Source organism: Erpetoichthys calabaricus, chromosome 3 (genome assembly GCF_900747795.2).
Source record: "Erpetoichthys calabaricus chromosome 3, fErpCal1.3, whole genome shotgun sequence".
Classification (NCBI taxonomy): Eukaryota; Metazoa; Chordata; class Cladistia; order Polypteriformes; family Polypteridae; genus Erpetoichthys; species Erpetoichthys calabaricus.
The window spans coordinates 270,067,237-270,086,530 of record NC_041396.2 but is presented as its reverse complement, the minus strand read 5'-3'; the positions used below and the strand labels follow the sequence as shown (position 1 = coordinate 270,086,530).

At 39.3% G+C, this 19,294-nt stretch overlaps 1 protein-coding gene across 3 annotated transcripts in view; it reads right to left on the bottom strand.

Moving 5' to 3' along the window:
* The window catches only part of LOC114648927 (guanine nucleotide-binding protein G(I)/G(S)/G(T) subunit beta-2), a 214,817-nt gene that overhangs the window by 146,270 nt on the left and 49,253 nt on the right, over window positions 1–19,294 (bottom strand). Inside the window, exon 1 of one of the 3 annotated variants that reach the window (XM_051925124.1) lies at window positions 10,576–11,064. The exons of the other annotated variants lie outside the window; for them this stretch is intronic. The gene's annotated coding sequence lies outside the window, so the exon portion shown is untranslated. Of the gene's footprint in view, window positions 1–10,575; window positions 11,065–19,294 lie in introns of those variants that run through there. 3 annotated transcript variants of the gene reach the window in all.

The following is a 19,294-nucleotide window of genomic DNA, read 5'->3' as shown; positions in this document are numbered from 1 at the left end:
GAGCCTTTCTAATTTCCCTGGTTTCATAATCTCTAGCCTGCTCTGCATGCGTTTAGCGCCAACGTTTGTAAACATCTCTATGAAGTTCTACTTTGTCATTTTACTCACTGTCATTTAATTCTGAGCCGGATTTGACGTCCTTTTTTTCAATTCCACTTGTTCCGGGCTGATAATTACTTTCCTTATTTTCTGAATTTGCACCTCGATTATTCTTTTTTGCTCTTTTTTCTGTCCAACACATTTGAGTCTCTTTTCCCTGCACTTCTTTGTTTAATCGTCGATGTTTCATTTCTACCCTATTCACTTCTACCGTATTGACCTTATACACTTTATATGCACTGAGAGCCCTGGAGCTGTGTGTGCTGCGTGACTGCCTTTACACTACTGATTTATTTTTTTTGATATTGCTTGTAAGTAGGGTGTGTCTTGCAAGATTCTCGTTCTATGTTCCCGTGAGACGCACCGTGGCAGGTCTCTTTCGTCTCGCGGGTCTTTAAATTATCTTCCGATAAAGATCATGTATTGTAGACTATCAGGACAGGGGACAGGATTTCTTTTTATAATAGATAGATCAAAATGGTCGGTGTTAAACGTGGGCGCTTGGCCAACAGCTTAAGGGCTTATACAATTGTCACTCTCTGCCAAGACATGAGGAGCCACTCTGTAATAACCTATCCCCTCTGCAGAAAGGAAGACTGATGCATGTCCACCCAAGATGTCACTTCTGGGGTCACACCACCTGGACCTGCCACTTAATCCCACAAAGCATCAAAGTAAGAACCACCACCATTTCGGGCAGTTCAACTAATCATCTCAGCAAGACTCAATTTTGCAGCGTACACCACTTTTTTTTCATGCTTTTGTATATTCATAATATACAGGTTTACCTTTGAGGTGCCCCAGACCTCTTTTTGTCTTTTGTTTCCGTACATCAGTTATAAAGCCACATAGAACCACTGTAGAAGAAAATGGATCATCTCATACAATTTAGTGGAAACAAGCTGTGAAACTATATTCTTAACACTCCAAACTGCTTCCATTACACTGACATTCAGCCACCTGTTAAAAGACTCAAAAACATTTAGATATAATGCTGCCAAACTGGCAGATCTAGGGCTGGGCAAGGTGTAATTTTCTCAGGTCATTCAATCATCCACTTAAACACCATCAGTTGGCAATATTTTCAGCATACTCAGAAATGGTGATGCTCTACACTTGACAATGATGATGTTCTGCAATTTTTGTAACTTTCAATTTGGCCACAGGGTTTCCCTCATTGTTAAGATCAATGCCCTGTAACAAGGCATGAAAGTATTTCATTTAATATACAAATCACATCTGGACAATTTGTGGCTAAGAAGAAACCAATGATTTGGCAACTCTTTGGCTTCAAAGCAAATGAATGTAGTGAGCCAAAAGATTTAGCCAAATTATTTGTTGATTAAGCAGGAACATTGTTGGAAAAGGTTCACAAATGAGGAACATGCATAGTCCTTTCTGCGTACGCTGTCCAGCAAATGATGTAAGCCTAGCCAATGAAGTTAGTGCCAGCATTAAAATCTCATCTCACCTGTCCTTTTAGATTTACAGTAGAAAAACTACAAAATATAGGCAGGGCACTTTGACATACACATAACACACCTAATTAGTTTTATATAGATTTATGTGAATAAGTATTAATATAAACTATGTTTGCTTTACACCTTTTTTCCTCCTATGCTACAAACGTGAGTCTTCCACTCATCCCAAACTGCAAACTGAAAATAGCTTATTAGTAAAAGTGTTACCCTTTGCGGTTGTAACAATCCATATAACAACAACATACTAAACCTTGTAATATTTTGTGGCAGTGATGAGGATGTGTGACCCTAAGGGCATGTTTATACTTCATACTCAGAACGTGGACGCGCACACATCATAGCTGCCACGCGCTCCCAGCATTCATTTGACACGTCCTCGGAGCAGGTCCTCTGAAATTAACGTGACGTAGGGGTGGGCGGTATGACCAAAATTCTATATCACAGTATTTTTCTAAATTATCCCGGTTTCACGGTATTCAACGGTATTTTTTTCCCCCATGCATGAGTGGATGTTAACCACATTTTCCACTGCAATTACTGGCTAAGTATAACCTATTCCACTGTCAAGAGTATTGTACATTGTACAAAAAACACATTTTAATGTGCACAGAAGTATTAATACAGGTTTGCATTGCCCCATAAAGTGATAGTTTTCAAGGGGGTGGCAGTAATGGAGAAGGTATTACATTGCATGACAGATGCAGTCAAAATATAGAACCTTTTTATTGAACAAATTTTGCAAAAAACTTAAAACTATAATTTTGACAACATATTTTCAACCATACAAAGAGGCATTTAGACTTAGTAAAATATCCAGAAGTGCTTGTCAAAAGTTGTATTGCACTGAATGTGTCTTAGAAAAGGAATAAATAGTAAATATTTTTTGTAAACCAACTACACTTTCTGTTAATGTTAACAATCTCTGTCCACTGACACGTTAGTGACTTTTTAAACAACTTTATCATCATTAAACTGCATAATATTTAAACTAATAAATAATAACAATGAAATAAATAATAGTATTATTACTGATAGTTGCACTATTACTTCAAGACTTTAAGCACAGGTGCATTACACCGTATTCACCAAATTAAAATAAAATAAAACAAGTGCAACTTGATGATGACATCTTTACCAACTGAACCATCATCATTTAGGCAAACTGCATTAATATTGACCTTGCTTCAAGCTATGCTATATGCATAAATAATAAACCTGCAACTTGCATTTATAATGCTATTTGTGGTATAGCCCTACAGAATCGTATTAGGGCCACGGTGAAGAACAATACAATACGGACACAGGGAAGAAAAAAACAAACTATATGTCGAGAATAAAGTCAACATTTCCACTTTATTCTCATAGTTTACTTCATAATTAAAGTAGAATGTCATAAACTAAACTTCTTCCTAAAATCAATGTTTAATTTACTAGATTCTGTCAAACCCCGTCATAAATTAATGCAGCACATTAAATGCTTTGTGTTGCATTCCCCGACCCAGTTGTTAATCACTACGCTTCTTAAACTGACTTCCTCCGCACTAAGAGGAGACAGCAATCACCATACAGAATCCATTCACTTCATGATATTCCTGCTTTCTGAAAATTTAGAATGCCAAGATAAATACTTGATATCATTTTCATGATGAAATGCATTAAAGCAGGTATTAAACATGCACGGTATTTGGCGGTATTGCCATTTCTTCACAGTAAGGTGTCCCCAGGTGTATATTCAGTGTAGAGAACTTTATGGCAGGTGTGACGAGTCTCCAAAAAACTGGATGAATGAATGGGTATCGCACAGGTTTAACTTAAATATTGTGTAAATGTTGGGTTTGTGATCTGGTGGTCAGAGACACGAACAAAGAATTCAATGCATGTTCTTCTGAGCGGGCTTTCTTTATTGCACGCGTGCTGTCTCTATCTGACGTACCAAAACCCCAGTTCCTATCCTTCCTTTTTCTTTCTTCACATAACCAATCACCACACGATAAACGTCTTTGTGAAATTAAAACTAGTTATAAACTTAGCTCACGGAGTGTTCAGAACTTTAAAAATATCTTCGTTATACATGTTTAATTATGCCATCCATTCAGGGTTGCGCCCATCCCTGAACGAGTCGCCAGTACATTGCAGGGTGAATACGAGCAAAACATACACTAGCAGGGTCAATATAGCATAACAAAACCCCACATCCTATATGACTTTGAAAGGAAATTGAAGCACGCCGAGTAAACCCACCAGAAAAACATGCAAATGCAAGGCAGGGTACATCCGAGACACCCTTGCTGTGAGGCATCAGTGCAACCTCCACGCCACCGTGCCCCCACATGATTAATGCATGCTTTAATGCATTTCACCATGAAAATTATATCAAGTATTTATCTTACCATTCTAAATGTTCAGAGAGCAGGAATATCATGAAGTGAATGTATTCTGTGTGGCGATCGCTGCCGGCGCCTCCTCTTAGTGCAAGAGGAAGTCAGTTTAAGAAGCTCGGGGAACACTTAACACAAAGCATTTAATGTGCTATATAACTTATGACGAGGTTTGAGAAAATCTAGTAAATTAAATATTCATTTTACGATGAAGTTTAGTTTACGATGTTCTACTTTAATGACAAATTTCGAGAATAAAGTCAACATGTCGACTTTATTCTCGTCATAAGCGTCGAGATTAAAGTGGAAATGTCGAGAATAAAGTCAACATGTCGTCACACTATTACACAGTACCCAGGTACATTACACTGTATTGAAAACAAAACAAATATAACTTGGCTTGCAGTATTATCCAGTAGTATAGAAACAGTATTTACACATTTGAACATAATGGTCCACATCCGACCTTTTAAAACCAAAGTATCGCCAGGAAACGGACGTGATTCCTTTTTTTCGGCAAAAGTTCTTCTGTGTCATTATGTTCAACTTTATCGTCAGCTTCAGTTTTGGAATGTTCTCTGTCCATTTTCACCGCGCAATACCTACACTACCACTACCTATTTAGTGGAGTAGCAGTGAAAAAGAGCCCCTGTGCAACAAATCTGTGTTTAGCGGTGTAGCAGTGAAAAAGGTCCCCACTTGAACAGTTTCCCGCTGCACCACGTTCCGAATGTCGTTTAGGCAATTTAAACCGGTGTTGCGGTATAAGAAAAATCCATATCATAAAAAAAAATAAAAAACGGTTTTCGGTATGAACCGGTATACCGCCCAGCACTAACGTGACGCGTGCGCGAGTTGCAATACCAACAAAATGTCGGGGGGGGGGTGCAGATAAAAGTTGGAATGTTACGTCAGAGTCTCTGTTTACTATCTACATGTGACAGAATGCCTCTATGCAGATCCTACAGGATCGATGTGCACACTTCAATGTTTGATGAATGGTTCGAACTGGTGAAGCAAAATGCCAACATACAGATGCATTCGTAGTGCTTTTATATTCAAGCATCGCATATTCCCGATCGTAATGACACGATACATTTTTAAAAGTCTCACATACCATCTTTTGTGCAGTCCCTTTTCTTATGCAACTTCACAACAGCAACGTAATGTACAGCACTGTATTTGAGCCACAGAGAAAACAAATTAAGGACATGGTGAAAACATTTATTTTGTGATTAAAGTGGAAATTTCAGCTTCAATCTGGAAATGTCCACTTTAACCTCGTAGTTTACTTTATCATTAATGCAGACCGTCGTAAACATTATCCCAGTTATTAATCGCTACGATCTTCTTGAACTTCCTCCTGACCTGACAGCAGCAGCAAGCAACAATAGATCACCACACAGAACACATTAAATGTACGATATTCCAACTCTCTGCAAATTTAGAATCTTTAGATTTATACTTGATATCACTTTCATGATGAAATGCATTAAAATATGTATGTTACATTTTACAGATAAATCGTTAATTTCGTTTAAATAATGAATACTGTTAATAATTACACACATGGGGGTGACACGGTGGTGGAGCGGTAGCACTGTTGTCTCGCAGGAAGTCATGTCGCTGGTATTCCCTGCTTGGAGTTTACATGTTTTTCTGCTGGGTTTCCACACTGTGCTCTGGTTTACTTCCAAAGATATGCAGATTTGGGGTTTGGTGCCGCTAAAATGACTCCAGTGTATGTGTGTGCTTGTATTCACCTTGCGATGAGCTAAGGCCCCATCCAGGGATTGTTTCTGCCTCGTGCCCAATGTTTGCTGGAATGGACACATCCCTAGATTGATGGATTTAATCATTAAACATCCTTTTCAGAGATTTTGCAGTAAGGTGTCATCGGAATTTAATGGGTGTTCCATGCAATTCACAACACAGAGAAGCCGAACCTGTTCTCACCGTGATAATATCTTGCACTGCCACCTGCTGGATTCCTCCAGATTTATGTAAAGTATGTGCGCAAGTATAAATTGTAAAACGCTTGCATAGCAGGAGCGTCCGCTGCAGCATGCGTCGCGTGAAGTATAACCCCGGCCCAAGACTGCACCATTGCACGGAGAAAACCCCAATCTCCTTTCAAAGCCATTTCTTCCTGGTGAGGCCTCATCTGGAGTACTGTGTACAGTTTTGGTCTCCAGGCTATAAAAAGGACATAGCAGTGCTAGAAAAGGTCCACAGAAGAGCAGCTGGCTGATTCCAGGGCTACAGGGGATGAACTATGATTAAAATTATGATTAAAAAGATTAAAAGAGCTGAGCCTTTTCTGTTTAAGCTAAAGAAGAGGAGACATGATTGAAGTGTTTAAAATTATGAAAGGAATTAGTACAGTGGATCAAGACTTATTTTAAAATGAATTCATCAAAAACACGGGGGACACAAGGGTAAAACTTAGGGTAAAATTTCACACAAACATCAGGACGTTTTTCTTTACACAAAGTACTATAGACACTTGGAATAAGCTACCAAGTAGTGTGCTAGACAGTAAGACTTTAGGGACTTTCAAAACTCGACTTGATATTTTTTTGGAAGAAACAAGTGGATAGGACTGGCATGCTTTGTTGGGCTAAATGGCCTGTTCTCATCTAGATTGTTCTAATTCATGGAAGTTTGACATACATCTCTTGTATCTCATCTGATCCCAGAGCTCTGAAAGCACTGGCTTATTGACAGATTGCACACAATTTTATGGTCAGCACCAGGGGCAAGAATGTAATGCAAGTGCAACATGTTTTTCTGACAGTTATTTAAAATTGCATTTTTTCTTCTCATCAGTGGCTGCACCCCTCCACAAACACAGAAATCCATAGACACTGGGCAGTAAGTACAGTCACTGAACAATACAAGAATTTTATCCAACCAGTCTTTATTGATTCATCCAGACAAGACTGCAGCACACTTGCAGCTTTGCTGAAACCTGTAATAATTGTACCAATATAGAACATCCTTACTGCTCATGTTCTCTTAATAACATACTGATGTCAGCTCTTTCTGTAGGTCTTTTATTATTACTAAAAATTCATAAACATGCAAATCTCTGGCACACTCATGTTGAATCCCCCAAAGAAAGAAGTCTGATTGCTAATTTGCATTCTGCAAGAGAAAAAGTAATGGGATTCGATCTACCTGCTGAGGATGCATTTAAAGTTTCTAGTATAAATACAATATGTGTACAATGTACATACAGCCTATCCAGATACAATTGGGAAATTGTGACAAGCGTAAACACAGTATTTACTTCAGGTTTAATTATGTGGTTCCATCTGCAAACAATCAATTATTAACAGCAAATGATATAATTCATTTGCACAAGCCTAGGCAGATACAATATAACTGTCCAGAACACCATGAGAAGAAAGTCAAACAAAGCTTAAGAGCAGAAACTCTGAAAACAAGTTGCAGGAAAATTAAGCCAAGTTTAAACAAATTTAAGTTTTTACAAATGAAGTGCATCCAGTGGTTATTCTTGTATAGTTGGTACCCAGCCTAACAAAAGTGGAAGTAAGCTATGGACCCACTAAGACCACAGTGCAGTACATATAACATTTCTAATGCACTCCTCTTAACAGGCACAGAAAATTGAAACTTTCTGGACCCAGAAACAAACAAATTGACAAGGGCTGTGAAATCTGAAGAGTCTGATAAATGAAAGTGCAGGTCCAGCATAGACAAAAGAAAAATGTAAGCAAGTTTGAGCTGTCTTAGTGATATGTCTCATACCCAGAACTAAACACCAATCCTCATGCTTACAGGTCCCCTAAAAAACAGACACAAGCAAACTACTGGCCTGACCAAGGGTAATGCAGACACCTGTCCTCACAGGTGGCGCAGTGGTAGTGCTGCTGCTTTGCAGTAAGGAGACTGTGGAAGATTGTGGGTTCGCTTCCCAGTTCCTCCCTGTGTGGATAGCGCTTTGAGTACTGAGAAAAGCGCTATATAAATGTAATGAATTATTACTGTTTAATGAACTCTGGCAATATAACATGGATTTACTTTCAGAAGAGGAAGTCTTAAAATTCTGAAGAAGGTGGAATAGTGTTGATTAAGAGCTGTGCAGCGTTTATATGAAAGTTTGTGAAACAGGACACTATCATAAGACACTGCAATAACTTGGGCATTTAACTGTCTTTTCCATTCCATATTAACATTTTTTAACTTGTTTTTCATTGGTTTATCTAATTCTTACACAAATTGTTGCACTCCACCCAAAAACTATATATTTGCTCTTTAACGTAATTTGTTAGGCTGTAGTTAACTACTCATTGCCTCTGTAAACAGCATCCGGAAAAGCATAACAGCAAACCTGGAGCATGCACCACACGCTTATCAACTGTTAAATGATATAATGTCATGATCACTGTTCAAAGATTTTGTATACATCTTTTCACTTTGAATTAAGGAACAGTTTAAATATATGATAATGTAATGCATTTTTAAGTTGCATCATTACTGACTGGAAACCATGTTAAATCCAGAAAGCTAATGTCAATGTACAGTTTTCATGCAAACTTGTTGCCAGACGACAGGTAATACTTGATTAACCATAGCTTTACACGGGACGAAACAAAACAGGCAGACACATAGATACAGTAATAATTCTTTGCATTTATATAGCACTTTTCTCACTACTCAAAGCGCTCAGCAATTGCAGGTTAAGGGCCTTGCTCAAAGGGCCCAGCAAAGCTGAGTCCCATTTTGGCATTTACGGGATTCGAACCGGCAACCTTCCGATTGCCAGTGCAGATCCCTAGCCACCACTCTGGCCTAAAATAAATAGATAAAATAAAACCTTTAAAGCCACTCCAACAAACACTGCACATATTTGGATAGGATGTCAAAAATATAAAATCTTTTCAGGGAACTTCAAACAAGTTTAACGGTTACTTTTAGATAACACCTACAAGATAACAGATTTCATTATTTATACAATTTTGTAATTGCCATAAGAATAAAATTACATTAACCGATTCTAAAAACGAATAGAAAGGGGGGAAAAAGACTTCATTTATTTATATATATATGACTTTATATATGTTTCAAATATACAGTATTAGCATCCTGAAATGAATGTGTACCCATATTGTAGTTATTATAAAGGCTGGGTCAAACAATGTCAAAACAGGAAGAAAATATTAACCTTGCCTACTTCCACCTTTTTCCAACAAGTTTCATTAAAGTGAATGCAAACCAGTTTATCTTAAATCTTAACTCACATCTGCATGTGATAAAACATGCCTACTTGAACTCTTTAGCTAATGGAGTAGTGAATAGGCTTTCAATATCCCTGATGAGGCATAATGGAAAAGGAAATGTCTGAATTACGGACTAAATTTTTAAAATAAGTATTCATTACAAAAACAGTGTCAACTGACATTTGGGTTGTCCAAAACAAATTACCGGTTGACTAAACTTAAAGTCGTTTTAAAATATTGATACAGATGTTTTATTAAAAGAATGCAGTATATTTCTAAAACGGCAAAAGAATAAGCCGAACACAAAAACACCACTACAGATCTGTATTTGTAGGAACCACAAAGTCACTTACTTCACACAAAGCGCTACTACTATCAATGACGACCAATATCAGAGGGATTTGGAGGAACACAATTTGACGGGCATCTAGCCAAAATGTGCAAGGCCAGAGAACAGCCATTAAAATTGATACTTTTCGTTGTTTCACATTGTCCCTGTAAACGAGTGTAAACAAAACAGACGTCTGCAGGTGCATTATCCCAAGGCTGAATCATTACATAGTAGTGGCTGAATAACCCACGAATTACTAATTTTTCCTTAAGAAAAAAGGTAACTATTCATCGTTCATATACGTTGGTTAGTTACAGTGCGAAGAAACAAAAAGGTATGTGTGTGTGATATTGAGAATTCGATTACTATTGAGAATTCGATTACTAAACACCCGTTTGTAATCTGTATCCACCATTCAGATTCGGGGACACGTTAAGCATTTTCAAGTAACTGAGGTGAGAGCTTATATCGGTATCAACGAAGGCAATGCAGAAACCAACAATGGATGGGGCCAGTAATTCGCCGGGTATATAAATGACTGCACTGCTGTTACCATGGTCATCCATTCTAAAAACGACCGTCTGAATTACAAAAAAGAGCAGTGGAAGAAAAGTACCTTCCCTCCCAGTTAAATAACATTAATAAGCATCTGCAAAGTGAGCAAAAACACCCACTATGACAATACACACACACTCATCGTTATATGCATAAACGCACATGGTGTTCACAAATTACCGCAGTAACAAACCCCCTTATTAGAACTATAATAACGCCTACCCGCATATCTTTATAAGCTCTGGGCTAAGGACATATAACAGCTGCTCAGCATATAGGTTAAAACCAACGAAGACTTGGAACAGATCGCACGCCAAGTGCCACAACTTTAAGGCTTTACACAGGTACATATACACAACTATTACAAGCAACCAAATAGAAACCGCCACTACGTAAAAACAACGGAAGCCCACTCACTCACGTTGATTTCACCATGGATCACATTCGAGGCCTTCGCAAGGAATACAAGTGGTGTTTGAACCTACCGCTGTTGAAGGCGTCTGTTGGTCGGTCCAATAATATAGATTAGTCCAGCTGGTTACAGATTATTGGGAAGAAGTTCCTTGGTGTTTTCCCGATTTGTACCTTCGGTTCAGAAGCCCAGCGCCTCTCCTCCGCAAGGGTCCCCGAATCGGCTCCGCAGCTTTCTGTTTTCATAGACGTTTCTCAAGCGAAAAAGAGGGGGAGGGGTATACAATCCAATAGGAAGAAAAAAAATTATACCCTCTTGTTTTAGAAAAAGGGGAACTAATGTAATGCAGGAATAGGAATGTATCTTCTTGGCTGCGTACAGGCCTCCTCAAATGTGTTTTGTCGCATACAAAGATCAATATAATAAAAAGAAAATCTTCAAGGCAGCGGCATTACAAAAACAATATTTTCACAAAAGGCACAGTTAACATCCATTAATTCCTCGCAAGTCATTAATTCTCTAAAGCTTCACTCCTCGTCTCCGCACCACACCCATTGACTAAGCGCCCGTACCATTACCGAAACACCCCCCCCCCCCCCCGTTTGCTACCATTTGCAGAATTTCAGCTAGCACTAGAAAAAATAAAGCTTATATTTAACCATACTGCAAAAAATATACATATTATAAATGTAATGAATTATCTTGGCCAAAATGCAAATAATTCTGATATCAAGAAGTACTTCTTAATGAAATTGATTACAAAAACGGAATCCCCTTTCCGTTTCTTACAAGTGGAACACGCCAGTTGGCCTGTAGACTAGGCCAAAAGAAATCACGTGGCCCAAGCGATCTGGCCGCTTGCCTCCTTGTCGACTGCTTCTCGTTTCCTTTGAAAAATCTCCACCTTTCAACATGCACAAGCTTTCTAAAGCTATAAAATATTTCGGAATAAGGCAGTGATTTGCAGTTAATGAAGAATGTTTTTCCGGGGCGGAGGGGTTGGTCTTTACAGTTAGGGGGATAAATCAATGCATTTTTTGTTAATTATGTATCTAAAATACGGCTGGCTAAATCCCCCCATCGCTCTGTATTTGTTAATAAAAATACACTTTAATATATCACACTAACAATATCTATTATATAATGATTTTAATTAAACACAGCACACACACGTCAATCTTTTTATACAGGCAGCGCCTTGTATGTTGAGACCTCCCGATGCTATTCAAAGCAAACTATTGAAGGAAATTAATGAAAAGAAAATGTTGATTATGCAGATATAAATACATTTGCCGGATTTCCTCCCAAAGGCCCTCACCAGTCCCAAGCACTTAACACATTCAACACCCCCATTCCAACCCACCCAAACACCCCCCCCCCCCTTTTTTTTTTTTTTGAGCACTCATTTTGTTCATTGGCAAAGGAACCAACGTTTATTTAGATGCACATGGCAGAACTTAAAACTGAATACTAACTGGCAAACAAAATACAAAATGTTAAATAAAGCAAACGTTGCTTGATAGAAGACACACATACACATACATGCACAATTTGAGTATATTTTTAAAAAATGAACACATGGAGGAAGCACTTTTTGTCCATTATGATTTATTTTGGCAGTTTATATGCTGCACAATTTTTTAGGCATCTTCCTTTCATTAGTCATAACATAAATACAGGTGCTGGTCATAAAATTAGAATATCATGACAAAGTTGATTTATTTCAGTAATTCCATTCAAAAAGTGAAACTTGTATATTAGATTCATTCATTACACACAGACTGATGTATTTCAAATGTTTATTTCTTTTAATGTTGATGATTATAACGGACAACTAATGAAAGTCCCAAATTCAGTATCCAAATACTGAATATGAACAATTTTATAATTAAGATATTTTCTATGTCATTTGTGCTGAACAAATAGGCACTTGATCGTTGGCACTTTTTATCTTTCCCTTTTATTGCCCAGAATGGGCCAATTTGTAATGAAATTTAGGTGAATTTTAAGGTTTGAGGTTTTTTTTTTTTTTTTTTTAAACTGGAAATGTCTATACCACACAACATATCTCGCTCCAAGACAATGTGCTTATAATGAATAACTTCAAAATTACATTCAAAAATCTCCTGTACTGGGCTTTTTATTTTCTACCAGACATATTGATCTTTGATTCCGTCTCAGACGTATATAATATACAGACAGAATTTTGTCACCTGCAGGCCTAAAAAGATATAAAAAAAAAAAATCAGAAAATAGATTCTACTGTATTCTGACAGGTGTGATCATGAAAATCATGGAGGCTTAGGAAGAACAGGGCTGTTAGGCTTGAATCAGTGTGTTGACCCCACCTAGCTGAACTGAGGGAAACAAAGAAAAACAAGCATTTAGTGTCCAGGTTAGGGGCAGTGAGACCATGCATAAGAACAGTAAACCCTTAATGAGCAAGCAAGAGTAGGTAATGGGAGTATGGATGGGCATAAAATGACAGAGACAGCATCTAAGATTAAGAACAATATATACATTATCTAAACCTGTTTATCCAGAGCAGGATGGCAGGAAACCTGGAGCCTACCCCAGCAGGTTTGGATGTAAGGTAGGAAAAATCCCTGGTATACAATACGTATGATAAGGCTGACGTTAAGAAAAAGAATAGGATATATTTCATCTAAAATTGAAAAAGGAGGACAAATATTTTAAAACATAATTTTGGTACTGGATTATTTTCTCAATAGCAGGTATTTTGAGCTGTGAATATAAACTAAAAAAAATACAAAAACACATTAGTATGTTTAGTTTTTCAGAAGTTGGCAGACTCTCTTCGCCTACCTACCTGTAGTTCAATGGAGACATTGCCAACTCAGGAATTTTACAAGGTTTGTATCGCTTTGTTGATTTGCTTTAAAAAAGTTATTTAACATCTCGTTGAGATGATTTCTAAATGCTCACATGACTTGTCCCATTTCAAGGGAAACAGCGGCAAATTGATGGCGAATAGAGTCCGAGAGAGCATCAAGGTTTTGAGGTCGGTATGTGTATACCTTCAATATGAGATACTCCCACTAGAAGAAATCACACAGAGCAAGATCAGGTAAATGTGAAGGCCACCCAACATCGCCACGCAGGGAGATTAGCTTCCCTGGAAACATCTCCCACAAAACTTGAATGGATCTCCATATGAGCTGTTGCTTCATCCTGTTGAATCCAGGCATCCACCACATCCATTTCTTACAGCTGGGGCCACAAAATGTTCTCTAGCATTTCAATGTAACGTTCTGAAGTGACAGTCACCGTTGCACCACCCTCCTCAAAAAAAAGTAAGGACCAACAATGCCAAATTCTGCAATAGCGCACCAAACCGTAACACGCTCACTGTACAGGGTTCTCTAATGAGGTTTACGAGGGTTGGTTTCATCCCAATAATGAAAGTTTTGCTTATTTACACAACCAATCAAATGGAAATGTTCCTCGTCGCTACATAGGATGATGACATCTCGATGAACAGTTTGCAGAATGTTTGCACACAACTCTCTACAGCTCTTGTGGTCTCTCTCAGTGAGTTCCTGCACTACCATCATTTTGTATGAACAAAAATTTAGGTCCTCATGCAAAATCCTCCTCAATGACATGTTGGAAATGCCTAAGGCAGAAGCACATTTGTGCACTGAACATCTAGAAGACTGCAAAATTGACGCCCTTACAGCTTGGATGTTTTCAGGCGTTCATACATTCCGAGGATGGCCTGGAGATTTTCTGTTTAATGTTGTACCCATCTGTCTAAATTTAGCCACCCACTGAAGAATTGGTTTCCGATTTGGGATGTCACCAATAGGAGGAATGCAGAAGTGCATTCATAAGACACGTTGCATAGTGATGATGGATTCGTTGTTTTTGAAGAACGCTTTGACAGCGAAAGCACGGTGCACACCAGACCAAGGCATGCTGCCAACTGAAAACTACAAAGGATCGCCTATCAAAGGACCCCCACCCCAACCCACTCAGTTGCCTCTACCTTGGCGCACTGACCTTGAGAAATATGGTACTTCATTTTGGCTGACCCTGTATATTAATACAATTATTATGCATAGGTACAGTATATTAAAGTTATGAAAACAAATAAGGCACAAGTAGTAAGTAATAAGAATAGCCAATTTGTAATGCTAGCTACTCCGTTAGCAGTAGCATGCCACTGGCACGTACATTTCACATGCAATGGTTTAACAGCTCCAATAAGTGCCAAACATACACAGACGTTGGTTAGCAAGAATGAAACAAAGGTGCACATACATTGCCTACTGCACAACAGCCATGTAATTACAACAGTTGTGTTCTTTTGACTCTCATTGTGATGTGGGAGACCTTCTGTGACAAGACCCTGAAGGTTGTGGAGGGTTGTGTTGTCGTTACCAGTGTTCCCAGAAGGACGGGTTTCATCTCGCAGGGCACTCTTGATATCATCAAGAGGAGTTACACCGCACGGCTTGAAGGCAACTCCGGTCTGTAAAGAGAATTGAGAAGGATGGCTGTGAGGGCTCTGAGGGCAAATAAGGAGGTGTTTGTTAGAGGAATCTTTGAGCAAATGATACACCATCTATGGTCTAGTGACCCATGTCCTGCTTACAGAGGAATCAAAAACATTATGCACATCCAAATCCGTTCATTGGAGAGTCACAGTCAGGGTGGCTGATGGAATGGTCCTTACAGATGACAGTGCAGTTATGACCCGCTGGGCTGGCTACTTTGAGCAGCTGTTTAAAGCTGATCCTCTGACTAGGATGTTGGATATCTCTGGGTCTTCAGTTCTTCAGGATAATCTTCCAGTTAGCTGTGAACCACCCAATCTCACTGAGATCGCACAGGTGGTGAATCAGCGGAGGGTAGGGAAGGCTGTGGGAATCCGTGGTATCCGGGGTGAACTTCTCCAGGCTGGTGGTAAGGCTGTCCTCCTGGCATTGCAAGCAATCTTTGCTTCAATTTGGGAGATGGGTGTCATCCCAACTGACTAGAAAATAAGACTTTTTGTCTGTATATGTGTAGTACTAGGGTGTTACATCTTGCCTGAAGAAGGGGCCTGAGTTGCCTCGAAAGCTTGCATATTGTAATCTTTTTAGTTAGCCAATAAAAGGTGTCATTTTGCTTGGCTTGTCTGTATATGGAAAGGGAAGGGTGATTGTCTAGACTGCGGAAACTACAGACCGCGTCCTGGCATTGGGGCTTCTCATGGAGCACAAAAGCAAATATTGGCAGAGTTTCATTGCAGCCTTTGTCGATTTTCGTAAAGCGTTCGACTCAGTTGATCGAGGTGCCCTGTGGGACATCCTAAGACTTTGCGGGATCCCCTCAAATTTGCTGGATACGATGGCTGGCCTGTACACTGGTACTGTGAGTGCTCTGCAGAGTGGAGGAAGAACCTCTGCGTTTTTCCCAGTTGATCCTGGGGTTCGTCAGGGGTGTGTTCTTGCTCCTACTCTGTTCAATGCTTGCATGGACTGGGTGTTGGACAAGGTCATGGGGTCTAGCAGCTGTGGGGTTATCTGTTGGTGAACAAAGATTCACTGATCTTGACTTTGCTGACAATACTTTGATCTTCACAGAGTCAATGGAGGCTCTGATCAGGGTTCTTGAGAGACTGAGCAAGTAGTCCGAGTGTCAAGGCTTGCGAGTGTCCCGAATAAAAACCAAGATCCAGGCCTTTAATGACCTTTTTGGCACAGCCTTCAGCAGTGGGACTTTTTGCAGAGACAGTGTCGAACTTGTCAAGAGGTTTACTTACCTCGGCAGTGACATTCATGTCTCTGGTGACCCTTCCTATGAAGTCGGCACACAGACTGGGAGCTCATGGGCGGGTCATGAAGTCACTGGAAAGGGGTGTGTGGTACTCCCGATATCTATGCAAAAGGACGAAGGTCCAAGTCTTCAGAGTCCTGGTGCTTCCTGTCTTGCTATATGGTTGCGAGACATGGACACTATCCAGTGACCTGAGACTAAGGCTGGACTCCTTCTGTACTGTGTCTCTTCGGAGAATCCTTGGGTTACACTGGTTTAACTTTGTGTCGAATGAGCAGTTGCTCATAGAGTCCTTAATGAGGCACACTACCTGCATTGTGAGGGAGCATCAGTTGCAGCACTACGGAAATGTGGTGCGATTCCCCAAGGGAGATCTCACAGGATCCTCATTGTTGAGGTTCCAAGTGGGTGGACCTGGCCAAGGGGATGCCCACATAAAACCTGGCTGCGGCAGATAGAGGGTCATTTCCAGTGGGTGAAACTGGACTGCGTGTTTGCCTGGGGGGTTGCCAACCAGGATCTTGAGTTGTTTCGTCATGTGTTGGGTGTGGCAACATGCTATACCAGTGTATGCTCCCCAACCTGAAGGAATTGTGTAACATCTTTTCAGACTATTGACTCCATTGCTGAACACGTTAATATCTCTCATGGAAGATTCAATGAAACTCTCACACAAGATCTCAACTTATGAAATGTTTGATCAGTTTGGTTCATCACCTCATCAAAGTGCACCTGCTGTAACACCTGCAGCATATCAACTTTTGTGACAGTAATATAAATATATAGTAATATAAATATATAGCAATATAAATATATAGCAAACTTAGAGTCATAACACAAGCAAGTCTACCAAGTGCTACAATTTAATTAGGGATGCACCGATACCGAAACGGGTATCTGGTATCGGCCTCGATACCACATTTTCTAAAGTACTCGTACTCGTTAAAAAATCCCCCGATACCGGGGACCGATACCACAGTCTGAGAAATGTCTATGTTTGAGCGGCGTGTAAGGGGTTAATCACAGGTGCAGAGTGCCCGCCCCCAGGCCCCGGCTGCAGCTCAGAGCGAGGAGAAGGCGAGGCGAGACATGTCAGTCGTGTGGAACTATTTCAAAGTGAATGAAGACGACAAAACAAAGGCGGACTGCAAATTGTGCTCAGCGAAATTGTCCAGAGGAGGCTCAAAAGGTAGCGCATTTAACACAAGTAATTTAATCAAGCACCTAAAATCCCAACACGACAACGAGTACAAAGAGTTTACCCACGCTTCTAAACCAACACAACCCACGCTGCAGCAAACTCTTGCAAGACGAGAGAAAATGTCCAGAGACAATCCACGTGCTGTGAAAATAACACAGGCAATTATCGAGTACATTGCATTGAGTGACCAGCCACTCTCGGAGGTAGAAAATGTGGGATTCCTGCGTCTCCTCCATGTTCTGGAGCCCAGATATGATGTCCCAAGCCGCCGCTACATGACTGACACGGAGCTGCCTAAACTACACGACTCCGTCGCTAATTAGCCTAACCTCCCAGTGGATAGACGAGAGTTTCTTGTTTTTTTTGTTAAATTATATGACTAAAGCTGTTACCTGTAAATTTAAATCATGTTTTTATTAAGTACTCTGTATCGGCGAGTACTGAAATGCAAGTACTCGTACTCGTACTCGTTTTCCAAAAAAGTGGTATCGGTGCATCCTTAAATTTAATAAAAACACTTTTATAAATTTCTTTAAAAAAACCTTAGTGTTTTAATTAAAGCACCCAAGGAAGTCTTGACTTTCTTACAATATCCTGAATCCATTAGCAGGAAGGGACAGACTTCAGCCTGTATATTTTGCCATTTATATTGGTTCTCCTTGACAGCACTGTATTCTAATACAAAGCTCATTGCACGTGCATGTGAAAGAAAAAAAAAATTGAGTACCAAGGGTAAACCCCAAAATCTTCACAAAGTGGACCTAGCCACTAGCATAATATTTAAAAAACATTGCATTTAATTAGAGTTTGTAACTAATCTTCTTTACTAGTTTTTCAATAGTTTCAAATTACACATTGGACAAAGCCAAGATAACTTGCACCTACTATGTCACTGACATCAACTACATAAGCACATCATTTTAACATTCATTTGCTTACCATAAACTTTTATCCAAAGCGACTTACAAAATAGGTCAATATAATCGAGTCAACTTCCGCCTGGAGCACTGTTTGGGAGCAATGAAATAATTTTTACCATCACAGTAAACACTGCAGATGATGCATCATGCAGCTAAGGCTGAAATAACTTGCCGATTAGTAAATGGTATAGTAAATTGTTACATACTATTCAATCATTCAACTTCAAACACTTTGATTTTGTTTGTTTCGGTCTGGTCTTAAAACAATGCTGTAAAATAAATCAATTAAAGATCATGCAAGTTAGATCCCAATGGCTGTGAAATTGTTATATTTTCAGTGCACCCAATTACCCGTAGTAATGAATACACTAGTGGTTTCAAGCTCAGTTCCTGAAGGGCCGCTGTTTTTATCTAAATCAAACTCTTAATTAGAGGCCCAGAGGGAGTTGGAGGTGGGTAGAGATGTACAGTCTTTTAAATTTCTTGATAATTTTTCTATTGTATTCATTGCCATGACATCACTACACGTTTAGTGAACACATTTCTTAGAATTAACTGGGGACAAAGGGCAAAAGTGTCCCTAAATTCAAATAATTTCTCTACTTAAAACACAACAGTTCAATTTTACTACTTAAAACACAAGAGCTAGAGCAAAAAATTACCCAAACATTATACATAGTATTAGTAATAATTTAACATGTATTACTGTCACTATTGTATTAACACTTAGTCTTGATACTCCAATTCCATATTAATGTTACTCTGCTTTTATTTTTAATAGCTGTTTCTCTCTCCTGCATTTTCAGTGCTGTAGCTCAAAAAATGGACTAGTGAGTTGTATGACTGGTTACTGCACAACCAGATTCAAACACAACAATAATATCAAA